This window comes from Poecile atricapillus, chromosome 7, assembly GCF_030490865.1.
Source record: "Poecile atricapillus isolate bPoeAtr1 chromosome 7, bPoeAtr1.hap1, whole genome shotgun sequence".
Taxonomy (NCBI): Eukaryota; Metazoa; Chordata; class Aves; order Passeriformes; family Paridae; genus Poecile; species Poecile atricapillus.
The window spans coordinates 6,949,086-6,976,337 of NC_081255.1; the positions used below are offsets into that span (position 1 = coordinate 6,949,086).

General features: G+C 48.3%; 1 long non-coding RNA gene across 1 annotated transcript in view; it reads right to left on the bottom strand.

Annotated features, from left to right (window-relative positions):
• The window catches only part of LOC131581163 (uncharacterized), a 40,879-nt gene extending 24,774 nt beyond the window's left edge, over positions 1-16,105 (bottom strand). The window contains exon 1 of the long non-coding RNA XR_009278019.1: positions 16,021-16,105. This is a non-coding gene — a long non-coding RNA (uncharacterized LOC131581163). The remainder of the gene's footprint in view (positions 1-16,020) is intronic.
• Positions 16,106-27,252: the final 11,147 nt, after the last annotated feature.

Sequence of the window (27,252 nt, forward strand, 5' to 3'; positions counted from 1 at the left end):
ATCTGACTAATATTTCCTTGTGTGGAAGCTCCCCTGTGCTTTAAATCACAGACTCTACCTTTTTTTTCCCCAAAAAAAATTCCAGAAGTGGCAGTTTTAGAGAGAGAATTTCCCTCACCCTCTTGGTAACATATCTGATTCCTGGGATTGACCACCACTGAAATCTGGTGAGACATCCAAACCCCACACCAATGCTGGCAAAGTGTCCCTTCCCACTATTCCAGACACTGAGGGATCAACAAAATTGTTCATATTGTACTTTTCAGGAGGTTGCTGGAAGGGTACTTTGTCAAATTACTGGAGGGACCAACAAGACACATTCCAGAGCTTGAGGCTACTTGTATTTACTAGCAGAATCACTACTGGGTTTATATCTTATCTACAAAAACAAACCCAGAAACCTTTCCATCCCAAGAGGGAGAAAACACCATTTGCACAGTACAATACAACACAACGGTTCTCAGTGACATTGGCATGCTGAGCTTCCTTTTGCAACCTCCTGGTTAAGAAAAGTTCCAAAAAATGTGTGTTGTGTGATAAACAAAAGCAGCACAGCTGGAACTCCTGTGATAGAGAATCCTGTTTCTCTGTAGTTATTTATAAACTCTTCTTTCCAATAGTTGGGAGCTTCATAAACTAGAGCAGATCAATAGACCTAAGAAGGTAGAGGCTGATCAGAGGGAATTAAATGACATTGGTGTATACATCTTTAGAAATAGAAAGAGTTGATCAAAATGTGTGGGTCAGAAAGGCCTTTTGTTGTTCCTTCTTTTTTTTTTTTTTTTCCCCAATCAGATATTTTTTCCATTTCCAAATAAAATTTTCCAAGCACTAGTCCTAAAAAGAAGTGTATTTCCTTTTCTCACACCGAAGCTGAAGTAAATTCTGATTGGAAAATTTTCCATTGGAAAATGCCAGAAACCAAATTCATCATAGTTTTGGGAAGGGTGGCAGGGACAAATCTGACTTGGGTTTTATTCTCCACTAAAATCCAGTCGCTGCCTTTTTTAGGCTGCTCAGAAAATGAAAAGCAAAAGCATTTTTTTTCCCAGCAGCAGCACTGCAGCTTTTTGGACAGATGTGGTTATTCTTCATGTGCAAGAAACTTATGGGCTCCTGGCTGTTGAGACAGCCCAGAGATCACCCCCAGCCACGGGAATGTGAACACAGCACCGAGGTTTCTCTTCTGAGAGGCCAGAAACCATGTCCAACTCTCCAAGCTGTCTCGGAGCCACTTCCCCAGGCTGTCTGCAATCCAAATCAAATCACATCTGACTTCAGGCCAAGTTCAGGAAACTCGATTATCTTTCTCCCCCTACGCGATGGGAGATGGCAGGTTGAGGGGAAAGAGGAGGAAGGAGTGAAAAATTAACACAAGCACTTAAGATGTTATGAAACTGCAATATGCATCTGTAGCCTGGCCCCCGGTCCTCCAACCCATACATTATTTAACAGAAAAAAAAGCATAAATGAGCCAGAACAATAGCTAGAGGGTAGGAGAGGAATATATATATGTATACATATATATACACACATATATATATATTTAATTCCTTAAACCATGCCCATTAGTTTTGTTTCTTATTTAGGATACTGCATTAATCATGCTAATATTTTACAGCCGGGCTGTACACTTTAGCCATTACTTTAATCAAAGCCATCAGCGTACCCAAGAACACGCTACCAGGTGGGAATAGCTGCTACCGCTCGCTGTTAATTACTTTGCATTTTACAGCAATCAGCAGCAGGGGCTGAGATCATAATAAATTCATGACTTATGGGTCCATAAAATCATTACCGTAGGAAAATATGTTTTATCAGGCATTCGTCGGGCTGCTGCTCAGAGAGAGATTTCTTGAAGGAAATGACACCCATGAAATTAAACCGATCCTTGCAGTCAGCAGAAATGCTAATGTGGGCACAAACAGAGCCGAGGCTCGTGTGGAGCGCAGGGAGGAGAAGAGGAAGAAGGATTTCGCCAGCCAGGAAGGAGGGGAGGCACTGGGGGAAGCCTGCTCACCCCAGGATAGGCGGGACAGAGGGAGGACAGGGCACTGGAAGGAAAGGGAAGAACTAAGAGGAGGATGCAGGGCTGCTAAGGAGTCTCAGCAGCATCACTGCCACAGCCTGAGCCTGCAGGAGTGTTGCTCCATGGGGCATCTCAGCACAGGGACACAGAGGGAAAACTTACTCACACCCTTCTACCAGGAGAATCATAAAATCCTAGTGACCCACAAGGACCATCATGTCCAACTCCTGGCCCTGCACAGAATCTCAACATGAGCCTGAGAGTGTTGTCCTAACACTTTTTGAACGCTGGCAGAGAGGGATCCTGCCAGATAAAGACACACTGATGAGCTGATGTGCAGCAGCTTTATCAGCCTGGGCTATATTCCCTCTCCAATGGCAGTTTTCCAGAAGGGAATACAACCTTCTGATTTGGCTAATCACAAAATCTCTTTGCCTAAATAATGACACCAAGGGCTTTGCACACAGGGAATGGCAGCTTGGCCTGAACTCCCTATCCCCAAAATGGGTCAACCAAAGGCCAGAGGTAAAATTCAATCCCCTAAAAGGCCAGGAAGGTTACATGGGATATGATCAGTGCAGGACCTGCTCCACATGGAGCACAGCAATGGTGTTGCAGTAACTTTGAGGGTGGCAGCGATATCAAGCAGTGCCAAATTGACATAAAGAAGCAATAAAGAAGCCTCAGGATTTGAGAAGCATGAAAGGAGCCTAAATGAACTTGCTGAATATTTTCTAAGTCTTTTCTGCACTTGCATAAAATCCCATGGCACTTGCAGAGTCATTAGCCCTGCCAGTTCCTAAAAAACAAACAATAAGTTCACTTCTGATTTTTTTCTTTTTTTTGCAATCTAAGATCAACTGAGTTTTCTTTGGCAAGAAGCCACTGACTCTTTAGAACTCTCGTGTTTCTTGGCCTGTGAAAATGAAAAAGTGAAATGCCAACTAGAAAATACCCCCAAAGTGTTAAATTGGCTAAGCCCTTGTTTTTTGCTGTTTGTTTCAGTCTGAAAATACTAAGGAAGCTCAGTCATAGCTGGTTTGTTTGGTTTATTCGCCTCTTCCAATTACACTGTGCAAACAGGGAACATTATTTAGTGTTATTTAAGCATGAAATTATAACAGATCATTTTAAATATCAAGGCCCTAAAAATAAATCTTTCTATCAAGGCACAGCAGGTCTAGATCTACTAGCTTGCTAACATCCACCACAGTGGGCAGAAGGTAGGAAAACCCCAGTGGAGAGCTCCGTGTTCCTTTCCTTTCTGGGATCATAAAAGCCTGGGCAATTTGGCTCCAAGACTGCACTGCTGGGGCTGGTATCTGAAGGAACTCTGAGTCTCATCTCCATGAGATGTTGTCTGCAAGAGGGGTTTTGTTATTCCTTCAGCCCTTCAGGCGGTTTTCCTACAAGAAAAGCCTGCCTCCAGCACTCCACACAGCTCTGGGTGGTACCTGCATGCCCATTCCACTGAGAATGAGCCACCACACCCTTACAGCTAAATCAGGATTCTTGACCAGAACACACCATGGTTCCCTCTCCAGACACTGCACCTGGATTTCTTTCCCTTAAAATCTAGGGAGACATGGGAAAATAGAGAGTGCACAGAACACCCAGCCCATGCTGGCCAAAAGGAGAACACTTGGACCTACACTGTGGGAGATGCTCCCAGGTCGAGCTGAAGCTTACCAGAGATTTCCACACTGTAGTCCAATAAGCCAATACCACACAGAAATAACAGCCCCAGAGCTACATTAACCTGACACCAACCTTCATGACAACCTTCATCCAGATTCCAGTGACCTTGGGCTACACCAAAATGTTCTTGGTGTCCTACCTGAGGCCTCAGAGCAAGCCCCAGGGCTCAGGCTGCAGAAAAGCTTATGCCAAAACCTCCTGTGCAGCTCCATCAGCCGCAGAAGAAGACCCCAACCCTATTCCCCAGCCCCACAGGGTGAGCTCCCCTCCTTCCAGACCAGTTCTGGAGGAGAGGTGATGTGCCAACAAAAACTCCTTGTGTAGAACAAGCTGTGGGTAAGAGCAGGTTGTGGCAGAACTCTGCTGTCCCCAGTCATGCTGCTTTTCTTTGCAAGCTGTCTTTACCTTAAGAAACCCCAATCACTCTAATCCCTGGGAGTAAATTGCTCCACACACAGCCCAGACAGCTGCTCACTTGGCATTGCTAGTCTGGCTTCAGCTCTGGCTGAAGGAGCAAGGAGGAACCAAGACCTGCAGCCAGGTGCTCCATCAGCCCCTCAGGAGCTCCTAACCAGCCAGGGCAAGCAAGCCACAAGTTTATTACTCCCTGAGTGATAAACTGGCTTTCTTTGGGTTTGCCCCTCTAGTCAATCCCTTTCCTACCTCTCCAAGGAGCAGGAATGATCCAAGCCACATTTCAATGTCTCGGTGTGTCAACACTTTCCAAGATTCAGAAGGGCAACAAACAGGGTGAGCCATATGGAAAGCATGGAAAATACCACACTCCAGCCAAGCCTACCTTCACCCTCCTGGAATGTGGCCAGATTACCTGAGCTAGACCCTCCTGTGTGGCCCAGGGATAGACCATTACCTTTTTGCTTCCCTCTAGTGGGTTCCAGGTTGATTGTTTCTATTGGGGCTATATGTAACTTCATCTGACAGGTACTGCAGCCTAGAGATTTCCCCTTTAAGGTCCTACCCAGCTATAAATATCCTTTTCTTCTTCAGGGAAAGAGCGTCTGACCCAAAGTGTATGAAGCTTCCTGACAGGCTGGGAAAAGAGAAGAGGTTTAAATGTCAGCTAAAACAATCTTCATTTTCTTTTCTAAATTTGCAAAGCTCCCCAAGTCACTGGAGTGAGGAATTTGCCTGTTTGAAGTTCAGCCTGAAAATCCTTTTGCAAAATATTTGCTGAAACACAATAATGTTGGAATTGGAGGGGATTAAAACAGCTTCAGTCCTTGGCCCATCCCCCTGAAGCCCCTCTTTAAGAGGGTTTCTATAAAAGCAGACTTAGGTCCCCATGTCTTGAAGGCACGATACAAAGGAGAGAGGGAAGGAAATAAAAACGTAAAGCTCCTAACATCACTATTATTGAAATGCCTCATTTGACATTTTGACTGTTTCAATTAGCTAACAAGGAACGCTCCACTTAATCCACCCTCAGATACTGAAAGAAATCAAGTCTTTCCCTTCCCCCATCCCAGATCCGGCCTGGCAGCTACTTCCCAGCCTCCGGAAAAATCCCAGCCTGGGTGATGGCTCCTGCCCCAGGGCAGTCAGCAAGGCAGAACATACCCAGCCCAATGCTGGCTGACATTAGGGAGCATCCTTCCCTCAAACCCAACAGCATCAGAAAGTCCAAGGAGGAAGGAAAAGGGCACCCAAAAAAACCACTGCCAGTGCCTTTCCTTACCATTTTGGGGAACACAAGAGCAATGTGGTGCTGTCAGACCAACAGAGGGGCCTCTCTCCCTCATTAGGATTAACCAACAAGGAGCCCTGGCTGGTTTGAACTGCACCGAGCTGAAAAATTACCCTCAATGATTCAGTACCCGCAAGAGAGGATAAAACACTGTGAAAACATTTCCCACCTCCTGCACACAGTCCTGGGCTAATTCGATTGGGCTCGTTTTATTTCTCCAGGATTTATCCGCCGCTGTGATTTTACGCCAAGGAAGCTGAAGTGCCGGCAGCTCTCCTGTCAGCACGTGTAACGGCCAGAGCCTTCCTCCACGGAGCGTTTTACAACCTTTAAAAACACACACACACACACACTCCCCATCCCACAGGTGAGCTCCTGCCTGGGAGGGGGACTCCTGGCCATTACAGGGGAGGTGCTCCACACTCCATAAAGTCAGGGCGGTCGCCTTCGGCTGGGGGAGCTCTTGTGAAGATTGATTATCCCACCAGGAGCACTTTCTTTGCTTTGGGCAGAAAAACAATTCACCAGCTCTTCCATAGCTAGACTTTCATAGACAGCTCTGCAGACACCACCAATAGGATTTTCTCCCACGTTTTGGAGGTGGAGGAGTGGGCAAGGAATGACACACACAAAGCCACAGAGATGTTTGATGTCCACAGGACACCACCTCATCCAAAACAATGGGGTCCTTGAGGCAGTAGACCCTTACAGGCAATGCTGTCCACATTCCTTCATATTTGAAGGGATCAAGAGTTTGAGAAATGCTGCAGTACTAGGTTAATGGTTGGACTTCATGATCTTGGAAATCTTTTCTGGCCTTAATTAAGTGGATTTAGGTGCAGAGAGCTGTGACACTACCTGGTCTAACTGCAAGGACTTTCAGGTCCAAACTGGAGCACCCAGAATCTGGCAGGGAGGAATAGGAGCTGCCTGACAGACTGCAGAGCAAGGTAGAGGCAATGCATCAAAAGTCAGCAAAGCCTTTTTTTTTTTTTGTGTAAGACCCAGGTTTCTCTGTTGCTTCCCATAAGGAAAGTCTGGCACAAGTGATGGGACAAATTCTGCCCATTTTATGCCAACCATGACCTCAAGCTCTCTGTTCTGTCCCAACTAATAGCAATATTCTCCATGGAAGAAAAGCAAAATCAGGGTATATTTGGAATAGCCTGGTCCACTGCTACTTTAATAACTCCCACACCTGTGGCAAGCTTATGTTAACAAGAGATGCAATTTCCTCTACCCATGAAAATAAACATCAAAACAATACAAGTGTTTTCAGGTTCATCTCAGTAGAACCTGTCCTCCTTTTGCACGGAAAACAGCTGGCTTTGAGAGTTGTGTCAGATGCTGGCAGCTCCTCAACACCAAGTTAACTTCTATCATGTGGCTCCTCTCGGCAGTTCAGGAAAACATAAGTGTGTCAGGCAGCACTTAACTGAGTGTGAGACTGCGTGCCAGGGGAACAAAGACCTTATCCAGGTGCATGAAGGCTTTGTGGGAAACTGACCCCAATCCTCTCCTGAAATACCTTGGCTATCTTTGAGCTCCTAGCCACAACAAAAGACACACACACACACACACACATTGTCATAAATAAGAAGTGTAAGAAACCCCACATCCTTACACGCAGCCTCTGAGCAGGGCTGGAGTTATGTCAAATGATCACTCCCTCAAACCAGTCCCAGTGCTTCCCTGCTCCATGACTGCTGGAAGGGATCACTGTCTTTCTGCTTTGTTGCCAGTCTCCCAAGCTCATGGAGAGCCCATAACTAGCTGTCCTTGCACCAACATCTGCTTACTCTAAACAGTTCTTCTCCCAGAGTGCATCACCTCTTGGCCTTGAATTTTGTGAAGCCAAACTCAGGGTGTGATAGGAGTTGCATGATTCTGAATTTCTCTGCAGGCTCCTTTATACCTGCTCCCATTTGACCTCACTGGTCTTCAGAAAGACTGGCCACAGTATCCCCATTATTCCTGATGTGGTCTCAGCTGACAGCAGGGCTAACATTTGCCCTAGCAATATCTCACTGAGGCTTCCAACAGTCCCTGTTACTCCAGCCTTGGCTGTGTCTTGTCATCCTAGTGAATCATAGAATATTCTGAGTTAGAAGGGACCCACAAGGATCATCAAGTGCAGCTCCTGGTCCTGCACAGGACATCCCCAGAAATCCCACCCTGGCTGCCGGACTACAGGGAGCATGTCCAAATGCTCCTTGAATTCTGGCAGCCATGGGGCTGTGACCACTTCCCTGGGAAGCCTGTCAGTGCCCAGTCACCCTCTGGGTGAGGAACATTTTCCTAATATCCAGCCTAAACCTCCCCTGATACAGATTCTTGCCATTCCCTCAATAACACTGTTTCAGGTCCTAACACTGCCTCATCCAAGCTTTGCTCCTCTGCTTTCCCACCTCAGAGAGCTGGAAAGGTCCTTAATTCCTGGGAAAAGCAGCTGAAGTCTCATCTACTCAGCCCAGTGCCCAGGAGCTCCCTTACCCATGAATAGAGCCATACCTTAATGGAAGAAAAAACATCTCTGGCCCTGCAGAAGAGACCTGGCAACAACTTCTCCATCCCAATCTCCCAGACAATCCATAGGCACCAAATACCTGCAGCATCCCAAGCAGAGGTGCCTCCATTAATCACAGCCCTCTGCAGTTAAAGTTATTTAATTCAGAGGTGAGAGAAGCTGCTCAGCTGTTTATGTCCAAGGGTTAAACTTGCCCCAGCCGCACACTAAACACATTTTTTACAATCTGGCAGTGATCCTTGCCTATTAAGCATCTCTGGCTTCAGAGAAGAGGTATTGATTTATTTCACTTTTATGGCTGGAGGTATTTATTCCTATTTGCTTTCTCGCTTCTTTACCCCAGCTGGGATGGGGGAATGGGGAGGAGTAAAAAAAAAAAAAAAACATTACAAAGCTGGTGGAGCCCAGAGGTGATGACTCACAGTTTTCTGATGGAGGGCACGAAGGCTGGGACAAGGGAGGTGGGGACCAGCTCTGGGGCTACGCCAAGCTTTGTCACAGCTTTTATTTTTGTAATGAAAAGAGGAAAATGTGTGGCTGCAAGAAAAGGAAATCACATCAAACTTCAGAGGGAAGGTTCCTATCGAAGTTGTGTCCCCATAGGGTGCTTTTGTGAGTTAGAGCCTGATTGATTTGTACCAGCTAAGGACCTCAGCAAATCTCTCCTGTGGGAAGAATCTCAATGTTTTCCCGTATCTTAAAGCCAATCTAGAAAGGAAGATAAAACCATACAGCTGCAAGATAAAGCATAGATTAACATCCCCGATTTTAGCCCATCCCCATACTGCCACACAAAACCATTTCCAGGCCAGGCTCCCAGGCAGGGCCCCCACTCCAGTGGTTAACTGCTAATGGAGTATTTCCATCTCTTCCTGGTACAACTGGTGCTGGGATGTGGCTGGCTTTGTTACAGAGGGCCAGTCCAAACACAGATTGGCATTTGCACCCTTCCAGATGTTTCTTTGCAGGGAGATGCCATGAGATGTCTGGGGATGTGATGAAAGCAACAGGACAGTTCAGATTCTCCAATACAGCAGATGCTCTGGCTCATGGCACAACTCCCATCTCACATGCCCAGCTTGTTCTGCCTCCTAGTTGGGAGTTTGCTTCTCAGAAATGCCAAAAAGCCACTCACTATGAAAAAACCAATCACATCCCTTTTCAACAGCATCCAATGTCAATGTATGAGCCTTAAGCTCTGCCACAGAACCTTCTCACAACACAGGATCAGACATAAAGCATCCTGCTTTCCTGTGGCTGTCTGGACTATTTGGGGACATGGCTTAGAGGTGCACACAGCAGTGCTGGGTTAACAGCTGGACTCACTGATCTTAGAGGTCTTTTCCAGTCTTAACAATTTAATGATTTTGGTTGCAGGCGTGTTTGAGGAGATGATGCTTTTCGCTCCCACGTGCAGGTAATGCAGATTCAACATAAGCCTATGATCTGTAGCCACCATCTTAGGATTTCTGGAGGCGCAGTTCACGTCTCTGTTTCTGAAATCCCATAGCAGAGGTTCTAGGGACAGAAAGTGAGCAAAGGCCTGACTAAAACAGGGAAAACTGGGGGAAAGAGGAGGAGGTAAGAGCCAGGGGCAGTGGGGAAGAGGACAGGAATAGCTGACAGGAGAAATGGAGCAGGTCCTGCTGCATCAGGGAGAGCTGAAAGGCGTTTCAGGGAGGTGGGAGGTGCACTTCGGAACTTCTGGAGCAAGAAGGGTTGAGGATTTGGAATATACAGAGGAGCAGAAGCCCTGGAGCACAGAGCACTCCAAGTCAGGGCTTAAAAAAACAGACAAAAAACTACAGTAAAAGATTTCTGGACACAGTACAAAGCCAATGAAAGACTCTTCTTTGCACCTCACTAAACCTGCAAAACCCAGGGTCTCCAGTCAGTCCCAAAGGCTGCAAATCTCTCCTAGAAGCTTTGTGTATCCTCTGACAATTTAGCCTAGCCCTGAGAAAGCAGAATTCGAGCTCCCATCCTATCTGTTTGTCATCCCTCCTGCTTCAAAGAGAAGCCCGCATTTCCATTCGTCAAACACAACATGCAGATAGAGAAGGAATAAAAGGAAGGGGTGGGCTGGTGGCAGATAGCACAGAGCTGCCACTGAGCGCAGCCGGTTCATGCTTCATTAGCATCCTCTCTCACCAAGCTGCGAGCGCAGCCTTGCAGACTGGCTACACACAGACAGACAGGCAGGGAAGGAGCACATTTTCCATTTGGAGCCCATCTCCCCCCTTCCCAAATCCGCCTCACCCCCGTGGAGGCTTCCTTGGGCTCAAAGGTGCACACTTGTGCTCCAGCGTCTCCCGCACTAGTTAAATATACCTTCAGGCAAACGTCAGGAGCGAGCCCAGTTTGAAACTTACTGTGTTGTCAAGATGACAAGTGCTCTGCCAGGCTGTTATTCTCTGCTGCCCTTCCTGTGTCTGTTCCCCCTCCCCTTCTCCTCATTAGACGTTCCCTTGATAAACCAAGGCTGGGTATTTTTTTTTTTTTTAATCATTTAAGTGTTTTCTTAACTTCAAAACATCAGCAGTTGCAGGACTGAAAGAAGAAGAAGGATGTTTTTACACCAACAAAGAGAGAGATTCAGCCTGCTACAACACGGCAGGATGGGTTCATGGACGGGGAAGAGCCCCAGAGTATTGTACTCATGTGGCCACAAGCAGGAGCCCAGCCTGGAAGTCTCAGTTCCCCACAGGCTGCTGCTGGCTCACCCCAGCCTGGCAATCCTGACAAGGGAGTTGGGAACAAGTCAGCACATCCTGCAGCCTCATTTACCTCAGCTTTCTGCATTCTCATGTCCAGTACGATCTTCAAAGCCCTCAGTTTCCCTCCTCCACACGACAGCCTTCAGAATCCCAACCCATGTTTATCTGGCATCAAGGATCATCCACACACATCCTGGGTGTGGATGACACTCAAGCATCACAGCACAAAGCAAAAAGTCCTGAGGAATAAGCCCACAAGCCAGGCAGAAGCACAGACTGACAGACAGACATCTGGAAGCTCAAAACACAGGCTAGGGACAGAGCTCAGCAGCCCACAGCTCAGACACTACTGATGCCAGCATGGGACTGCAGAAGGCCACAGGAAAATTTGTCTCATTGTGCTCAATGCCTTTTGTCTCCAGTAAATTCTGCCCATCCCCACATGGCAACCTCAGGGCAAGGGGGGCCAGACCCTTACCCCCAGCATGGGGTCACCCTCACAGGGAGAGGCACTGAGGGTTGACTGTTCTTGGTTCTCTGCAGGACAGGCAGCAGGGGAGGATCATTAGTTTGACTTTCTCCTTCCTGGCATACTTCTCAGTCTCTGTGCCTCCACGTCCTTGGATTTCTGCTCTTAATTACTGGATATTTTAATTTTATTGGTTAGGGGTTTGAGAAGCACAAACCAAGCTCCCCTTGAAAACAAGGTGAAGCACTGAACCTTCCTACAGGCCTTCTCTATTATATCTACCTGCCTGGGTTCCCCACAGCAAAAAATAATTCCTTTTCCCTGTTAGGTGAGCTGGAAAGCATCTTCATAGCAGCCCAACTCCTAGAAGAGCTTGCTTTAAGTCCTGGCCAAGCCATTGAATCAAAGCAGCTTGAGAGGAAAGATGAATTACGCATTCTCCTCTTGCCTTCTTTGACTCCAGTGGCTCTCTCTCTCTCACAGCATCTCCAAGCAGCAGCAAATCCTGCAGCTGGGGCTGAATGGTCACAGGAGTCTCTCTGCCTCACCTGGGCTCTTCCTGCATGGTTCCCCAAGGCTGGCTCCCACTCCTTCCATGGAGAACACACAGCATCTGGCACTGGGTCTCTAGCCTGAGCAGGGGCTTCTTGGTACCACTGACAAATAAATAACCATGATTAGCTTCTCTAAATGAGCATTCCCATGTTCTAATAAACATCATAAAAAAGGAGAAATGAGCCTTAATTCACATTTATTGTCACAACTGACATGTTGCAAGATCTTAATTGGACTGAAAAGAGTTTCCAGTAAGGAGATGCTGTTTAACTAACTCATTAGCAGCAGCCTGACAGAGAAGGATGCTCCAGTTTTAGGAAGAGGAAAAGAAAAAACAGATCCCACTGATTCCCCACCTGCCCATGCCCCAGACAGCCTCAGGAAGGAACACAGTGAAGAGTCTCTTCTTTACCTCAGGCACACAGCAGTGTGCAGCACACACCCATTCAAACATCTGCCCTGTGTTCCCTTCCACCAATCAAGAATGAAACGAAAAAGGGCCCTGTGGGCAGCTACCCTCAAACTGAAAATACTTGAGTCCTTCACAGTACCCATTCCTACCCACTACCTACAGGATATTCAAAAGTTCCTGAGCAAAAATGACTTCACCTCTTCTCCAGAACTGTTTCCACCCTGGGGTTCTCACAAGGTCCTGGGAAGCAAAGCAAGGAGTGTAGTTCCTCATCTGTCTCCCAACAAGCAGAGGGACTGCTTTGCCTCACCTACAGAAGAAACATATTAACCCAGAGACTGACAAAACATCACCTCAGCAAGGCAAACTTTCCAGCAAATTTTGAACCCCAGGGAGAGGAATGGAAAACGCTGTGCAGGTGTCACAGTCAGCCCAGCATCAGCTGCACCCCAGCACCTCTGACTCGGACAGACAGACAGCTCTGCGCCAGTTGTTCCCCCCAGCAGATCTGGAGCAGCTCCTGGCTGGTTTACTCCAGCTCTCTCTGTCCCAATGCAGATAAATTTAGTTTTCTGCTCTCACTGCCTGGGGAAGACTAGGGAGGGGGAGCTGACATCTTTCAAATGAGACCTTAAAAATAAGCTGTCTACATGTCTGGACGTTGAAGAATCCCAGGCAAAGCTTTGCCTGGATAAAAGAGCTAGTTCCTAACCTAACCAGGGTACCCTAACCAGACTGCTAGCCAGCCAGAAACACCTGCAAGCATGACTGGCATTTCTTGCTGTGCCCAGGGTGCTCTGGGGGTGCCACCAGGCTGTGTGCCACGTACACATGCAGTGACAGCCCCTGTGCTTCATTTCTTCAGCTCTTCACAGAGATCTGGAGGACAGGAGCCAGAGCAGAATCAGGAATAAAAGTCCAGATTGCCCATTTTCCATAGCTGTCACCCACTCCAGTCACTAGCCCAGCTTCCCTCCCAGAGTCACTTTCTTTCCCTGGGGCTGAAAGCTGCTCTGTAAAGGCAAGTAAGCATTTGATAAAGAAAATAACAGGATGAATAAAACCATGTGTATGTACAAGAAAGCTTTTGCTCTGATGTTTAGTGCTGCAGTATGTTTTGACCTACTATTGCAAGACTCAGCTACATCTTCCCTCCTTCCAAATGTGACAGAAGGCAAAAAGGAAGCTGTGGCTGATGCTGCAGAGCCTTGTGCTGGGATTCCAGCTGACAAACAGCCTTGCCTGAGCTGCCCACACAGACACATGGATTAAACCCCACACCCTCTGCTCTCCTGTCACCTGCAGGAGGAAGTGCACGGGGACATACACAAATACAGGCCTGATTCCGCACTCAGACACTCAGTGAAACACCAGCAGCCTCCAACACAAGGAGAAACACATCCCCAAGATTATATACTTCCTAATGAGGGCTGACATTTAGCAGCTATCACAAGAATCCTGTATTACCCAGAATAAAACTTACAGACAGAACCACCCCTGCTTGGACAGGGCCAGTAGCAATAGACCTCAAACCCACCCAACACTTATGAGAAGCTGAGGCTGGCAAGTGGCATTGTGTGGCACTCAAGGGGAAGCTCGATGATTCCAAGTGGCCTTTGTTGTACAGCCTCTCTACGCTGTCTGGCTACTATACAACCCTGTTGGCTTGTCAGTTCTGTGTTGATACAGAGGGAAAAGGGGCTCTAAGCACCAGCATCAGAGGCTTGCAGGGTGATGAAGACTCCAAAAAGCACTGAGCTCTCACCTGGGATCTCCCCCAGGACAGGATTAAAACTCTGAGTTTTGTTGCACAGAGCTTTAGCACCAAGTCCTCCCCAGCACAGGCAGGCTGTGAACCACACACAAACCAAATGCACTTTTATAGTGGACTCCAAACCCTCACTGGATGTGCCTCATCTGATTTACTATTGCTGCCATGGAAGGTGGATTTATTCCCAAATTTAGCAGCTGCCAAATCAATGTGAGAGTGTTCACATGGGGATTTGCCACAAGCTTTTGTTAAGCCAGGGCAGGACTTGCACGCTGAACAACCCTTCCCTCGAGAGGAAGCAGTGGCCTCGCTGCATCACAGTGTGGGTTGCTCATTAGGTATCTCACTCTTGCCTAAATCCAGTGGTGATCCTCTTTAGAGCTGGTCCCTCACCTTTCAAACATGACACAGTGACAGGAGACAAGAAGCTGACAAGGAAAAGAGGACTCCTAAACATCAAGCCCAGCTTGGCATGCAGGGCACACAGTAGCGGGTTTATTTTTTCAGCAAGCAAGTTTCCTTTCCTCCAATCAACTCTGAGGCAATAAGAAGTGGGTTTCAACATGGCATAAATCTGCCACCAGCATATCAAGGCTTCAGAATAGCAAGGGCACAGACAATTGTCCAGTGGAAAAGAAAAAAAAAAAGGTCAGAGCAGTAACTCTTGCAGTATTTGTTCCACAAACAGAGAAGGTTTACACAGCTTTTCTGGCCAATTATAGGGCAGGAAATAAATCTCAACAGAAACTCATCTTCTTCTCCCTCTTTTTGCAGTTGAATCTCTTTGCCTCCCGCCCCTTGCCATGTCCCCAAAATGCTTTGCAACAAGATGTCAGTTACACAACCCGAAGCTGAGCCCCAAGAGCCAGTGGAGAAGTGTATTAAATTTAATAGCATTGCTCCAGGTAATCTATGACCACTTATAATCAATTGTCCATGCCCGCTGCAGCATGACTGGAGCCATTTTCCCAGGCTGCAGGTGCAGGACTGGCAGAGAAAGCTCTTGTACAGGCTGGGGGAAAGCTGTCTCATGGCCTTGAGAGGCTGAGGGACAGCCAGGCAGCTCATCTCTGCTGCCACACTCCTGCAAAGCCAGCTCCAAGGTCTCCTGGGGGATTGGAAAGCCCAGGCACGACCACACCAACCTCAAAGAGACCATCAGCTGTGCTGGGGGAAAACCAAGGAGGAACCAGTCTTTCTCCTTTGGCATCAACTCAAGGAAGCAAGAACAGGATCACTGCCTGTTTTATGTAGAGGGAAATGATGCACAGGGACATAGGAATGATTTCTCCCCTGCTGTGGCAGAGCTAGGAAGTGACTGGCATCTCCTGCAGCACCTGAAATCCAGTCCCCCTTCCACACTTTGCAGCATCAGCATCATTCTGCTGCTCAGGAGCAGCTCCAGGCTCCTCCACAGCGCTGAGGGGGAGCATGAGCAGCCCTGGGCAAGGGGCCAGGCTGGCAGAGGGGAGAGGGAGGGGATGGAGTACAAGGGGAGAGCTTCAGGAGCAGGGCTTGCTCCTCCCATCTTTGCCATACAGGAGGGAAACGCTGTCACACGCACCTCAGCACTTCTCTTAGTGGAAGTGGTTGGAATTAGCTGAAGAGGAGACTGCCCCTGATCTCAGGTCAGCTGTTGTCACCACACCAGCCAAGTTCAAGCAAGATCTGGGTCTAGCCCCTATTTCTGGTCCACAGAGTAAACGCAGTTCTCCCAAGATGAGGGTACACTTAGATTCATAAAACCCCAAGGAGCCACAATGAGTACAAATGACCCAGACCTTTGCTGAATATGGTGTTTCCCTTCCCCCGTGCTCAGCTCTCTAGGGCCCTTGGCAAGGGGCTGAATTTTGTTGCCAGCTTCCAGGAGGGCTGTAATAGGGAAGAGTTACAGTACCCCAGAACACGTGCTGCATTTCACAGTGCCCAGGGACAGGAACACATCCCTGGCTTTCTGAGTCTTCCTCTCCTTTTCTTGACCCCAAATGGGTTGAGTCCATGATAAAACGTGGTCAGAAGCCAAGTGGGATTGGCCCCCAGCTTGAAGCAAAGCTATCAAGTGCAGCCAGTGAGGGACTGCAGCCCCCAGGCTCCCTCCATCTTTCTCCCTTGACGCTTATATGGACAAAGAAAGTACCTGTCACGTTGGCATCCAGGAGAGAAGATAAACACAGGCACAGCCTCTGAGGTGTGGTCTCCATCCAGCATCACAGCACAAGCCCTGGAAAAGGAGGAGGCTGTTGAGCCCAGGATCCCCATCACTCAGGCAGTGAGCAGAGCCAGGTGCAGGGAGGAGGTGACAGCAAGTGACAGCTCCAAGTGTGCAGCAGCAATGACAGTCCTCTCTCCAGCAACATTTTCCTTCCCTCAGCTCCCAGCTCTCCTCCAGCCAAAGACAAGGCCCTAGTCCCACACAGGCAGCCTCCACACATATGGGGAAGAGCAGACTCTGTCTGCATCCCCAAGCACACAAAGAAAACTAGCTGAGTTTTGTCACACCAAAGAATGCCCACCACCTCCAAAAATCCCTGCTACCTCCCTGACCAACAGGCAATTGTCCGAGCAATCAATCCTGAGCCAATTCCACCACGGGGTTGGGAAGGACAGCCAGAAACTACTGTCCAGCCTAAAACCGCTGGTCCCCCAAGGTCACACAATTCAAGCCACTTTCACTGAGGGAGCGATAAGAGGCAGCGGGTGCTAAGCTGTCCACTTCAGCCCAGCGTTAATCTCGGAGCTTCTCCAAAGCCTAGCACGAAAGGGATCCACGGAGCTCGCCCGGGAAGCAGCGGCGGGGCTCCTGAACAGAAACACTGCCATCTAGGGGCCCATTGCCTGGGAAAAGGGCTGGGAAAACCTGGCAGGAATTCCCGTACTCCCCAGGCACCTGTGCATAGGAGAGCTGCCAGAAGCGACAGGGAGCCTGAGGTTTGGGAGCGGAGCATGGGCCAGACTCCAGGAGATTTCGGTCATCACTTCTCAGAGAGCTTTAAGGGATGCTGCAACACTTGGGTCTTTCTTTCCTTCTTTGGAGAACTTGGCCAGAGCTTGGGTAGCAATTGTCCCTTCTGCTTTGAGGTGTTTGAAAGCTTGTCTTGCCCCCTGCAACCTGCTCGGGGAGCTGGGAGCTGGGGAAGCTTCTCTACACCCTTGAGCAGACCATCCTGAGGGGACTGAACCCTCCTGTGGGGAGGCACCAATGCAGCATCACTGCAGTGCCTGTGAAATGGAAATAGGTGTGAAAGCACCTGGCTCAGCCGAGGATCTCAAACTCTTGCTGCACACAAGAAAGTGCCAACCACCCAAAGTCCTCTGTAAAGGCAGGCTCAGATCCCAGCAGACACCAAATCAGGCCTATATTCCACAGCACACACATCCTCCACAACATTTTTTGCCCCACGCTGCTCTCCAAGTCAACAGATAGAGTCACATGCTGCTGACTCTATCACACAAGACCAGAGTGGGTCTCTGTCTCACCAGCACCCCCTCATCAGCAGAGGGAGGCATGTCCTCCACAGAGGAACACAGTTCTGGCGATGAACACACGGGACACTTGCAGGGTTGCTGCAGTGCCTCCACTGGTGGGTTCAGTGCTGCAGAAACCTACCCCAAAGCACAAGGAAAGGGGAGAGCACAGCAGTCTCTATCCTTTCCAATGATCCATGAACCAGCAGCCAAGGGCCAGCAGTGCTCCTGTGGCTCAGCACTCCACAGCAGGGGCAAGCTGAACAAGAAGCTGGGTAGATCACAGGGGAGAGGATGAGCCAGGGAATTCAGCTGAGGTCAAAGGTAAGATCCTCCTGTTAGGTAAACTAAGGCTGGCCCTTAGTCACTGGATTGTACCAGTGAAGAACAGGAGCTGGAGCTGGAGCACACAGCCTCCAAGCTGAAAAAAACCTCTCAGCCCTACAGAGCAGCCTGCAAGCAAGATGCAGATCTCTAGCACTTTGCTGGTCTCACCCTCCAAGACCCCCAGCAACAGCACAACACAGTCACTGTCACATGCAGAGAGTGGCCTGGAGCCCTTAATTCTGTCCCATGGTGAGTGCACACCCTATCGTGATCCACTGCCACAGTGGTGGGACACGCCAGTGCTCCCTCCACCTTTGCAGGCACACCTGGGAGTGTCAACCACATCCTGAAATCCAGACCAGTGCTTAGTCAGAAAGCCTTTGTCATCAAAGATTAATTTCTGTGGTTTGCAGGTTTCTACCTGAGCTACCTCAGAGCTTGAGCTCTCTGGAGAGGAAAAGAAAAGATAATAAAATCCCCTGAATGTGTGATCAGAAAGGAAGCCTCATTGGGTGTCCTGCAGTCCTCTCACGTTTTTAAACTGGTGAATCACTGGAACTGCTAAAGAAAAGAAAAATCACCTAGCCTGAGCCCTGGAAATCTCATCTGGGAAGGTGAGAAACTAGAAAAACACACTTGAGTGCAGGTTTTGAAAAGAAACCACTCCTCAGTCTTAATTAGGGCTTGTCCAGATGAGGCAGCCATTAAGGTGCTTGCACAGGGAGCTGTGGTTAGTGTCCACTAATGGATGAGTAAGAAGACACCCCAGGATTTAAGCTACCGGCGCCTCCGAGGACTGATGGGGGGTGCTTCTTGGCAGCTCTCTTCCTCTCCTCCACGGTCAGCAGGCTGGTGATGAATGTCTGAGTCTCAGCCCTCCTCTCCCACAGCACATCATTTGATTTGCCGCAGCCACGGGGCTGGAGGTCCCCGGCAGCGCTCTGCATGCCAGGAGAGGTCACAGTCTCTTTGAATAATGTCTTCTTAGAGTGCCAAGAAGTGACATCAAGCTTTGCCCCCTGACACCCCCTGGCATCACAGGGATGCTAGTCAGAGTAGGGGTGAGAGGAGGCGCGTTCCCTGCCGTCTCTGCTGCCCGTGCATGATTTATACCTGCTGTGTCAGACGGACAGCGATGGCACACGCTGCCTCCCGGCACCGGCGGCACGGCTGGCACAGATGGATGGGGATACTGCTCCGCTCCATGCCCAAGACTTCCTCCATGTCCCTTCCACAGAGGGCATGCCCAGGGTAGATTATTGTTTGCATGCAGGTGTTTGATGGGAGAGCATCTCCTGGGATGTCACTCTGCAAGGGGCCATGTTGGACAAGCCAAAATACTCAAAAGATTCGCTGCTGAGGTCCTGAGACAATATGTAAACCAGCAACATGCTGACACAAGAGACACAGATCACATAAAAGGCACTTGCATTCCTTTATTCCTTTCTCCAAACCTCCCTCTCCATCCCAGCATAGGCTTACAAGCCTGCCTTCTGCTCTCTGACCCTGCTTTGACAGGCACAGCTGGTCCACAGCCCAGCAGGTCAGACAAACAAGTGATGGCACGTGGCTCTCAGCACTGGATAGGAGCAGCTGAAACATAAGAGACAGACCACACCACAGAGGGAGTCAGTGCTGTGAGTAAGGACCCCTGACTCCATGTCTTGGTTGGAAAGCTCCCCTTCTCCGAGAATTTGCAGTTTTGAGTTGCCAAGTGGCCTTACTTCAAAACAAACTGAACATCTCACAACAGGATAGAGGCTACAGGTGTGTTTTCTCCTCGTTCCCCTCTAAAACTCACTTTCACTGCTGCGCACCAGCTCAGACATGAACATGCATGAGCAGCCACCTACAAACATCACAGATCCCTCTGGAGCCATTTGATATTTATGGTGGCATCTCCACTGACCTCTGCAACCAGCAGGATGATGCAGGACTTGAGGGCATCACTGTGAAGCTCTCAGCCTGAAATTACAAACATTGTTCCACCACTGGGTCACTCACTTCAAGATCTTCCACCACTGCAGCTGGCTGGGACCCTCAGCAATTTTCAGCTGCAAAGTCAGCATTCAGACAGGGCTGCTGCTGCTCTCCCAGCCATGAGATGGAGATTTAAAAACCACACTCTAGACAGGGAAGCTCTGGGGTGGGTAGCAAAGGGGGTAAAACGTTCATTTATCCTTGGCAGAACAGCACAGCAGCAAACCCTTGGCTCTGAGGGCAGAGGAAAGCACGGGCAGCTACAAATTACTAATCAATGTCGGGTAACAACAACAGCAGCTAATAAGGAAGGGCTGATCAGCTTACTATGGCAGTAATTATTCCTGACACCAGCCCTCAGAAGGAGCATCCAGGTTTAGCATACTGTCTACCATGATGATAACTCAAGATAACTAGAGAAATTTTGTGCTGGAAAAAGGGAGGGGGAAGAGAAAAAACCCTCAGCAATTAGCAAGACTTGTGGTGCTAATTACACTGTGAATGGTGTGCAGGCTTTGTCAGAGCTCACTTGAGCCTTCCAGGTGATGCCAGGGAGGGATGAAGTGCCAGCACACCTTTTCATGTGACAAACAATTCTGGCACCTGGTTATTTTTGAGAACAGCACAACTCTGCTGCTGACACCGAACCTGGCACACATCCTTTGCCATCACTGCCTGAGGAAAAGCCTCTCACATCCAGTGTAGCAGAGCTACAGTTCAGCTTCACATCACTAGGTGGTACTGAGCCCACCTAACCTGGGTACAGGACCAATTCAGGATGAGATACAGCCAGCACAAGAATAGAAATCTTAATTTACCAACATGTCTGAGGCATGTATGTTCAAAGCCTGCTGCATTCGCCCAGCGCTGCTCAGGATCCTGCAGTGACAATGCTCTGCAGTGCTGCAGCAGCCCAGGCACAAAGGTCCTCATCACTTCCAGCAAGGCCACTGGTCCTCCCACTGAAGTTTCCACCAGCATCCTTCACCAGCACAGGAAGAGTTACTGCACCCAGCAGGGGTGGCAGAGCAAATGTGTGAACACTCATGTGCTTCCCCCATTCGCTTCTTACTGATAGAACAGGTGAGAAGAAAATCTAACAGCCCCCAAGGCTTGTGATCGCACACGCTCCTCACTCACCTCTCTCCCAAGCAGGCATAATTAAAGGCACTGTTCTCTTGCACCCTTCATTTGAGGGGGCTGACAAATTGCTCTCTCAGCAATGGTGTGTGCTTTGTAGAGGTGAGCTTCTCAGAAAGGCAGCTGCCTCGGGATTGCGAGTCACCGCAGTCACCGGCTCACGGAATCACAAGATCTGCAAGTCCAGAGATGAATGAAGAGGTTGCAGCTTTCCTCCACACAGATCAATGCTGTCACAGCATCAGCAAGAGCTGCTGGAGCCTGTTCTGACCTTATCCTCTCCGGCTCTCCCTTCTCCTCCAAGACTCAGAGGCTTTGGCACCTTATGCAGGATGGGGACTTTGCCTTGGCCACGGGGTCTTTGCAGAAATCCAGCCCCCTCCTGTCAGGAATACAAACCAGTCTGCTGAGATCCAGCAATTCAAGAGACAGTGAAAGTACCCATCAGCACTGTGTTTCTGGCCTACAAACTTCCCAATACTTCCCACAGGTGAGTCCTAGTCCTCTCCCTCCCTTCAAGGGTATTCTGTGCCAGCCCACTCTTCCCATCCCACACACAAAGCTGTCATAAACTCTAGAATCCTAATACAGGGCAGCATCAGGGGGACATGGCTACCAGCCCTTGCACAAACAAAATCCTATTACAACAGAGATCCTGATTCCAGCCTTTATTTACCAAAATTATTACTACAAAGGACCCTGAGGGAAATCACAGTTCTATGCTGCATACACTGAATTCATCATTGCTAGGCTAGAAGCCTCGTAGTGTTTTGAGACACACCGAGATGCAAATAACATCTGCGTTGTGTGTCATGGAGTGGGAGACAAAAGGGAAAAAAAAATACCCACAGCCTAAGCCGTGACAGGAAGAGAGAAAGGGAATGGCATGTGTGTTTCTTTTGTCCAGCCCAAGGCAATTTTTAGCTGCAAGGTGCACTAAATCCTTTGTGCCACTCGATTAAATTTACAGCTGACCTAAGCACAGATTGCTGTTCTGCCAAAAAAGAGCAGTCCAGACTCAGAGTTTTCCACAGGGTGAATGGCCACAGCCCTGTGCAGACATGTGGGCAGCCCAAGGAGGGCAAGGAAGGGAAAGAGGAGGGAGATGCCACAGGGCTGGAACAGTTTGGCATTGCTACCATGTGCAGTAGCATGAGCTGTGCCAGCACTGACACCAAATCCTGTGCTGGAGCATCTACTTTCAGATGAGGAAGAGGAGCAAACCCCCATTGCATCCTTCTGAGGTGCCACATTTGGACAAGCAGGAAAAACAAAGGCATCAAGCACCTGGGGCACCCTCCCACCTGCAACTCATGCATAACCCAGTGATGCTTAAACACCAACACAGTCCAGCAGTCAGTGTTCTCCTGTCACAAACCTTGACTGGCTGATAGAAGCAAAGAGGGAAAAGGATTGTGATGTCCAACAGGGAACAGACAGACCTTCCTGGGACACATCAACCTGTCAAATGCACACTGTTCAGGCATACTGGAAGGGAGGAGGAAGAAGAAGAAGAGAAGGCATCTGATCTTACATAAATCTACAGGAGCTGCTCCTAAAATTTACCAGTGCAAAGCAAGCACAACATTGGAGAAGGGGAGGTGAGGTCTCTGACACTGCAGTGTAGATACCATAGCACTGTAAGGGTTATAAATCAGAGTGCTGACACCAGACTGACAGTATGGATCACACCAGGCACCATCAGAGTCACACACACCTGCTACAGAGAGATCTTATCCAGCAGAAGGGTCTCCCTTGCACTGCTGATACTTGTAATAACAACCCATCATCACTTTGCTGTACACAGCCAGAAATGTTGACTTTAATGCCAGGCCAAGGATGCTGTCAGTGCCTGACCTGCACACATTTCCAAGTGATATTTCTTCAGCTACTCCCTATTTGTTATTCAGTTGTAGGTGGATACCTAGAAATTATTAATCCCATCCAGTTGAAAGTGTCTCCCCAAGGTGAAGCTCCCATGTCTCAACATTATCAGAGGAAAGCAAATCCTGACAACAAGAGGAAGGTCCCATCAGTTGACACCGATGAGTGAACGTGACAGTTCTCTAGGAGGGAATCAAGAGAAATGGTGCTGCTCAGGGACAGCCCAGGTAGGACTGGCACATCACAGAGGGGACATCAGCACAGGGTGCAAGATCAGAGGCTGAATGAGACTTCCAGAGGCCAGAACCAAATCATTCCTTCTTTGTGTCCTGCATCAACTCATTTCTCCTGCTGCTGTCTCCACCAGAAAGGGAGGCCGTGGTCTTCCTCACATCGATGGATCACAGCCAAGGCAGCAGCTGAACAAGGCAGGGTAACACAAGGGTTGGCCCCTGCAAAGCTGTTCATCAGTATTTCAAGGTGAATCTGACAACACAGCTGGTTTCCTAAGTGTTAAGAACATGCTTTGCTCCAGCCTTTCATCTCAAGCAACCTGCAGCGCCAAAGGGCAGCTTGCCAAAAGCAAAAATCGCATGCAGGACGAAAAGCATCACCCCTGGGAAATCGGCATCCAAGGAAGGCTGGAAACCTCCCCCCCAAATCTGACAGAATTCGAATCCCTCCCCTGCTGAGACAGTCTCTTTCAATTTCTTCAGTGGATGTATTTCACGCCTCACCTGCAGAAGGACTGTTTCTTGGAGAAGGAGGAGCCATGGAGAAGTTTGAGCACAGCACAAAGCAAAACTTGGATTGTGTCTTTTTTTTTTTTCCCCTTTCACTCCCTACTGAGGCATGTTAGGAATGAGATTTCAGAGAGCCCAGCAATATTGCCAGTGCCTGAGTCCCCTGCCAGCAGCCCTGAGCTGGCAGGAACAATACAGCCTCTTCGGGAACCCTTGCTGCTTGTTCTCTCCTCCCAGCACAATTGGAGGCTAAACTCACACTCCAACACCGGTGCTGTGCATGAGTCATCCCCGCTGCTGTCAGCTGGAATGATTAAGGATGAAATGGCATCGCTTATCAGCAATGAGGTGGCTGCAGGACCACTGAGACAGTCACAGATTGGGACTAGGAAACAGAACCCAAAGCAGGGACTTTCTCAAAAGACCCAACCTTTTGTCCAACTCCTACACAAAGCTCAGCATTGCTTCAAAGCCTAAAACCAACTTAAACTTATCTGCGTGCAGAGACAGCAACTGGCTCTTGCACATGCCTGTGGAAGATAAAACTTTGAGAGGCTTAATGATAATTTTAGGACCAAATTGTGTCAAGTTTTTAATGTTTTCAAGTCGGGAGTCCTGCTGGGTCAATAGAAGTGGGCTCACAGATCATAATGGCTCTGACTAATCACTGCCAGCTCTTGGCTGGCTGCCTGGTTAAAACTTGGATTACTCCAATGGGAAGCTGACCCTGATTTAAACTCAAGCCCACATTTTACAGCTTTACATTGCAGCTGCCAGGCTGTCCCTGACATACCTTCTTTATGACATTGCTGTTTCCTCTCACATTTCTGGTGAGCCACCAAGAATCAGGGCCATTAGCAAGGTCTCGTAGTTGACAGGTCTAAGACAGCAACCTCCAGCCAGGAAAACAGTGTGATACATTAAATAGCTGAGCAACTAAACCCACTGGCTAAAATTACTTGCAGCAGAACATCAGTCCTGGGGGGAGGCCTCCCTAAGCCAGCCCATGTTAGTATTTATTAATAATAATTCCAATATCCTTCCACTCACATATTTTTCCCCCAAGATGCAACAGGAGACCCATTGCAAGAAAAACCCACACAAATTATTAGATATGACATTTCAAGGACACCTCCCCAGCTCCAAAAACAGCCCCTGAAGTGGCCCTTGGCCTGCAAGACAGGTGTCTGTGCTCCTATGGCATGTGGAACCCTAAGAAGTCATGACTCACCAGCATTTCTACCCCTGGAATTTGAAATGTAACAGACTAGATGATCATTAAGGTCCCTTGAAACACAAACCATTCTATGATTCACAATAGAGTGGGTATACAAGAGATCACCTCTTGCCCAAATATATATAATTTTGGTTGACAGCTGTAATGGACATCAGAGCCTTGCTCTCCAGGGGAGATTCAGTTGGAGATCACCTGCAGATCAGCTGTCTGACTGGAATATAAAGGCAGGAATTGGCACTGAGAATGATGCTTCATGGATTGAGAGCTGATGCTTTCCAAAATGGCCAAGTAAAGCAGATAAAGGAGCTGTAGGTTGATTTGATGATTTAATCAATAAGATAATTATATTAATTCAATCGTTTGATACAAAGCCACTTCCTTTCTGTTTGATTTAACTGCATTTCAGAATTTTCATGGCTGAGTTGATCAAATACATAAAATAGCAAATTTGTGATAATTAATTAATATTAGATGTATTTTCCTTAACCATGAATTGCAGAGCCCCAGAGGCTGAGAGCATTATCACCCAGCAACCACATCATGATAGCCCTTAGATTTGCATCTACAGTCACCACACAGCCAACTACCTGCTCCAGAATTCATCCAAAATGCAGGACAACTGCACCACGAGGGGACCTGGCAGAGAACAGAGATGCAGGTGCATCCACATCCTTGAAGTGTGGGCATCTACACTTAATAGAAATAACTTCTGGTAATGGAGTAAAGAAGGATTAATATCAGGTATATAGATGCTTTCCATTTACAGGAAAGAGGAGTAAAGTGTTATCCCTTCAGGAGGATGGAAGGCATCAGGGTTCACTTTCAGCCTTGTACCCTAAGGGGACACCAGCTAGAGAAGCAGTCAGCAACACCACCACCACCCCTGCCCAAAGCTACATTTACATGGTGAGCCCCATCCCTACTATTATTGCCCCAGAGAACCACTGTAAGAGGGCAAAAAAACCAAAAACCACTACTTTTAATGCCCCAGAGACTCACTGTAAGAGGGCAAAACTGTGATAGCAACCTCTACCTTGTTAGACTGCAGGGCATTCCTCCCCAAGGCAGGGAGCAAGTATTCCTTCACTCTCCTTTCCACAAAGGTGCTCCACTGTTCCTGTTGCTGGGCAGCAACATTTGAGAAAGCAGACTGAAGATGCTGGGGAGACTGGAGGTGTCTGCAATGACCTTTGGTTTTTCTGCCTTTCCCTAGGAAGGACAAAAAACACACTCCCACACTCCTGCCTGCAACTATATCTCTACAGTAATTCCCAGTGCTACCACAACGTGCTTTCAGACTTGGTTCTTTTTCCTCCCTCTTTCTCCACTTGAAAATTCGCTAACCCCTGACACTGCCAGGAGAGATGCAGTGAAGGCGATCGTAGGTCAGCCTTCTTCAAACAATTGCAAGGCCTTCTTGCCAGGTTCCTCTCTGGGTAATACCATTCCTCCAGTAAGGAAGAAAAGCTCTAATTAAAAAGACCTGGACAGCAACCCACCAGCTCCCACTCCTGCCCTGATCAATGAAGCTTGCTAATTAAAAGCAGTTGACCTGAGCAAAGAATGGCTTGGAGGAGATTAGCCCAAGGGAGACAAGATTTAAGAATTAAATTACATGAATGGTCTGTTTCATTTTATTTTACAATCCCATTCTTCCTCCTCCCCCACACAGGTAAACGGTTGCTTTGAGGACTCAGTCCCAATTTGTAAGAGCAAAGGAGCACAAAGTACGGTTCTGCTGTTTAATTCACTGTCAAACACCACAGGTTGAGGGCTTGGGGCTGTCACAGCTGCTTTGTCTGATCACCAGGTGACAACTGAAAAATGGCCAGGTGGCAAGTAATTTCTGCAGTTTGATTAACTAGTCCTTTGCACCCTGCCACATCAACAGGATGGGGACAAACACACGGGCAGTGCCTCAGACACCCACTCTGACTCCACAGTTAGAGTGACATATTTCTCCCTGCCTGAAACCCCCAGGAGATTTATGCCCAGCAATCAAAGGGAGACAACCACCACCCCAAAGGAATAGTGCTCATATCAGGCCCCCATCATCTGGCCTGACCAGTGACTCACTGGTTTGAGTATCCCAGCACACAGGGCTCTAAAGTAGGTGAGAATCCTCAAGCAAACTGACGTGCAGCAAACACATCACATCCCACAGCTGGGATCTTGCAGGATGCACTGGGATTGCAAAGAAAGCTCTCACATCCAGTTTCCAAGGTTGCTTTGCCCTGCTCACGTCAGTGGGAACTGCAGGAGCTCAGCACCCCTAGAAACTCTGTTAATAAGAGGCAAAGCAGAAGCATGTAACGCTTCCTTGCTTCAGGAGAATTGGGTGGAAACGTGAGGTTTCTTCCCACAGTTAGAAATTCCAGTGCAAAAGTGAAATATGTTCTCCTTCAACCAGTATTCAAGGGTCTTCACCACAGAATAACTTTAAGGGGATTTGCCTGGAGCATACACATCTGCACAGAGAGAAAGAATATTTTTGAGAGAAACAAGAAGCTTCCTAACCAAATGCCTGGGATTTTATGTATGTTCCACACACAATCTTGGCATTCATTTTCTTTCTAAAATCACTGTCTTGGAG